The sequence below is a fragment of the Anguilla rostrata genome, chromosome 2 (genome assembly GCF_018555375.3).
Source record: "Anguilla rostrata isolate EN2019 chromosome 2, ASM1855537v3, whole genome shotgun sequence".
In the NCBI taxonomy this organism is placed as follows: domain Eukaryota; kingdom Metazoa; phylum Chordata; class Actinopteri; order Anguilliformes; family Anguillidae; genus Anguilla; species Anguilla rostrata.
Window position 1 is genome coordinate 484,483 of NC_057934.1, and position 4,641 is coordinate 489,123.

The window sequence follows — 4,641 nt, forward strand, 5'->3', positions numbered from 1 at the left end:
TATTGGAATCACGTAGCGCATTCATAACTTCAGACTACTGTTCCAGTTAGTGGCTATACAGCATATCCGTGGGTAGTATGCTGTGTTGTATACGTTTTTACTGCTTGCATTAACCCCAGTCCCAGCATGTTCATCAGTAGATTACTGTCGCTTGTGGAGGGGAGGATTTGGTCAGCACTATATTCTGTTATAAACAGCAACTCCTCTAGTCACCTGGGTACCTGAAACTGCTGCTCCTGCTGCTCCAAATCTGCTGGATCTCTAAAGGAAATAAGCATGTCGTCTGCAGTACTGTGCTATCTTCAGAACTGAAGGTTTTCCTCCAATCAGAATTACATTGGGGAATAAAAATAAAAATATTTTTAAAATAACCTTCAGATTTAATGTCTGAAATATGTGGAAATGGTTATGCAAATACAGCTGATTTGTTTGTGAAGCACACAATGACCATGGTTGCTTTAGCAAATCCCTAAGTTATTGGATTTAACAAAACCTCTGATCACATAAGTACTTACACACACTTCAGCCCTCCATGATTGCTTTAATTCACACCAGCAGGTAAGAGTACTGGAATCAGCTTTTGCAATATTTGAAAATATGAATCTGACTGCATTTTTAATCAATAGCCACAATGAGTGCCTTTAAACCGTGCAAACAAAAGATAGGAGTATTATATGCACTGTACTCAATGCTGTATCAGTATATGAGAGTCTTCTCCATGCGGACATTGTAAATTGTAAAAAAAGTAACATGGCACCACCCGGACAGTAATATACAATCTGACTGAGGTATTTATCCCTGCGTATGATCCAGCTTTGAGAGACATGATCGATCCATTTAGGCCAGGAAGGGCATTTGATTAGTATGGACACAAACAATCCATTACGCCTGTAATCACAGCAGAGACCGAGCAGCTCGCTGAGCCCCGATGGGAACGGATATCTACCCAAACACGCTCACGTCCCTGCGTGTCGACGCGGGGGAACAAAGGCGTCGGGATTCGGGAATCTCTCCGTCTCCACCTCGCGTGAAAGAGAAAAGAGGCAGGAAAGTGGGGGTTGCTCCAGGGCTGCAGTGTTGCACGCACGGCGATGTTCAGGTTTAGACCCTGCAGGTACTTTCTGGGCTGAGGAGATCTCTCCCTGCATTATAATGAACACAGGAAAGAGACAGTCAGACACGCAGCCTGAGATTGTTCACCTTCGCTGCCTGAGCCGTGCTGAAGCAGTCAGACCCCTTCCTGATGCTCTTTCATAAGGTCTGCCAGCCAATCGCCTGTTTGGTTGAGTTATCCACCAATCAATCAGCTCTCTCTGGTGAGTACTGGTTTCATATCCACTAGTTTCCATGCCACCGAATGAAATAATGCTATGCATTACACTTTCAGTCTGCCATGGACCAATTCTGCTTGTTTCTTGAGTCTGGATTATTCCATCAGCAAGTCAAATGCATGAGATTTGTCATCCATTATTTCACAAGCAGATGTGTGATGACTCATTCTTGTGACAGTTATGCGGACTGCTCATGGCAGCCACGATGTATTTATATTTGTTAATTATTTGATGTGAATGTCAAATAAAATAACATTTGATAAACATGACTAATTTGTTTTGAGCTGTAGAAGTTTCAATGTCCCAGTTATTTCATTAGTCACTGGTCTGTTTGCTTAGAATATGCCACATACACGTACATAAAAAAGCCGCACAAATCTGCAGATTGACATGCTCATGTTGCGCTGCTCCCCACGTCTGTGCTGCGCTGCTCCCCGCGTCTGCACTGCTCTGCTCCCCACGCTGCTCTGCTCCCCACGCCTGCTCCCCATGTCCTCGCTGCCCTGCTCCCCAGGTCTGCTCCCCAGGTCTGCACTGCACTGCCCCCCATGTCTGCTCTGCTCCCCGCGTCTGCACTGCTCTGCTCCCCATGTCCGCGCTGCTCCCCACATCTGTGCTGCTCTGCTCCCCACGCCTGCTCCCCATGTCCTCGCTGCCCTGCTCCCCAGGTCTGCTCCCCAGGTCTGCGCTGCTCCCGGTAATCAGCCACTCGCCTCCCTGTGGAGGGACTGATTCAATATTCTGCTGGGTAATGTATGCAGAACTGATTCTCTACAGGAATAGTCGGGATGGAGAAAAACGGGGGAGGGGGGTGTGGGATGGGGGAGAAGGGGGTTGAAAATCCACGGTGAAATAATTATCCCCCGTGTCACTGTAGCAACATTCCGCGAGGCCACTGTCAATAAAATATTGAACAGCACAATTCGTTTCAATTTAACCTCAAAAGGGTCTGTGGTGGGTTGGAAGCGGTGGTGGGAACAGAGAGCAGAATACTGGAGGACCGTCAGTCCCTGTCCTCATTTAACGTGTCCAAACATCAGGGCTCCTTGTCTACTCAAATTCGGATTTTGTGCATTTTATTACTCGGAATAAGTCAGAAGGGATGGCAAGCAGAAAAAATATATAATTAGTACATATTCTCTAGGGAGACAGTCTTGATCAGAGATTGGTTAAAATATGAGGACTGGGCTGGAATGAGGGCTGTTTGTTATCATGTGAGCATGCTGTGATGTGGCTCTACTCATTCTGAATGAGGAGCTGGTAAGCTTGTCTGTGCTTTAGTATGCTCTGACAGGTGCCAAGGTTGATGTGTCTTACAGCGTTGGCTTGGAATTGCTGTCCAGTTTAGGTGAAAACAAGGTTAAAATAACATCTGCATTTTTTATGCCTCCACTGAACGTCCTGTTCATTCTCTTGATGACCATGAAAGGTCAGTGTGTCTAGACACACTGTTGCAGAAGAAAAATCATTCATCAGTCTGCTCCTCTGCTCATTTTATACTCATTTCAATCATTTGTCTGGAATTCACAAATTCAAAGCCATGTCTCATCATAATCTTCTGCTGTGTGAAGTCAGCGAACCTGCAGAATTTATTTCCAAATATTTGCTAAAACATAGAGTTGCATAACAGGTATAACTACTTCCCAGCACAAGTTGAATATCTTTTGTGGAAGTGTATAATTTTTCAACAAAGCAAAACCAGCTAATGAATATTAAAGTGGCCGCCATTTCTTACCTTCTGTGCTGGTACTGAGTGTAGGTGCTGAACTTTAGTACTGAATTAGGTGAGTTACTTCCTGTACTGTGACTGAATTAGGCAAGTTACCTCCTGTACTGTGACTGAATTAGGCAAGTTACTTCCTATACTGTGACTCAATTCGGCAAGTTACTTCCTGTACTGTGACTGAATTAGGCAAGTTACCTCCTGTACTGTGACTGAATTAGGCGAGTTACTTCCTGTACTGTGACTCAGGGGTTCTCAGTCCTGGGGGGTCCCTGTGTATGCTGCTGTTCCTTACAGCCAATCTCTCGATCAGTTAATTTTGTAGTAAATGGGTGTTTAAGTTCTTTCAGAATGTGTTAGCTAATCGCGTCTTAATGACATGCCGGTTTGGCTCATTGATCTAATTTCAGTGACCAGGTGTGTGCGCGCTCTCAACAGGTTGCACCTGGCCTGTTTTACCTGTCAGTCCAGCACTGAAAATATTCTAAATCAGTCCGTTGATTTGGCTCATGAGTCCGGGAACATGAACATGGGACATTATTCTTCAAGGTGTGCATCGTAATGTCACATACAATGTGACAGAGAGTAAATCTCTCAATAGACATTCAGACATAAATGAGTTTAATTAAGATCAATCAACAGCTCATTAAAATTCGGGTGCTGCAGCTGTTTCAGAACAAAAAATTAACCTATACTGCGGTCCCAGAGTAGTGATTTAAAAACAGTACAGGTAAATGAAATGATCATTTGCATTAGTGTATTTTACACAGAGTACATATTTAATAAAATGTATGGGAAATTTGGTCTCCCCTGTCATATTACAATGCATACCCTTATTTATCATGTATCATGTATCAAGATGAGACTAACTATGCATCACTTTTGGTTAACTTAATACTGTGCTTTTATTCACCAATCAATTTTAAACAAGAATCCATGCTGAAAAAAATAGCCCAAGGTACCACAGTAATGGGCTGGGTGTGACATTGCGGTTTAAATAATAACGCAGTCTGGAGCTGTTATGCTTCTCCGTCGTGTTTTCTTGTTGTTTTTAATATTCCCTGCACTCCAGAGCCTCGCACATTCTAAGGAAAACATTTTATTCCGTGTTGTTATTGTAGCGGGAGCTGGGTACGCAGACCTTTGTGTTTGAGAGCAGGAAATAAAAGCGTGTGTGTGAGCTGCATCCCTCCTCCTCTGAGCGCCCCGGTGGATTCGCATAGAAATGCCCTGAAACCCGGTGAAAATGGAGCAATTAAAATGCATGGATCTGCCTGGCCTCCGGTCGCTCAGCGCGCGGCTGCCTTCATGATATGTTGTGGGCTTATTGAGATGGCAGAGAGTGACCCTGTCCATGAACCCCCCCGCCCCCCTCCCTCGCGGTTTCTTACGGATCTGTGGCAGAGCTGAGCTCCAGAGCCAGCCTCAGGTCCCACACATATTACACCCCCCCCCCCCCCCAGTGTCCTTTCAGCCCCCCCACCTCTTATTCTGCCTCCACTGTGTGTACTGCCAGCTTGATCTGAGATGGCAATGCCAGGATATTCACTTCTTTGGCTGAAGCAGTAACTCAATCAAAATAATAAT

The 4,641-nt window shown here is 44.8% G+C and overlaps 1 long non-coding RNA gene across 1 annotated transcript; it reads right to left on the reverse strand.

Annotated features, from left to right (window-relative positions):
- On the reverse strand, window positions 1–3,346 carry LOC135249469 (uncharacterized). Its single transcript, XR_010328687.1, has 3 exons — window positions 3,067–3,346; window positions 1,691–2,048; window positions 1–1,142 (listed from the first exon to the last, which is right to left on the reverse strand). It is a non-coding gene; the product is annotated as an uncharacterized LOC135249469 (long non-coding RNA).
- Window positions 3,347–4,641: the final 1,295 nt, after the last annotated feature.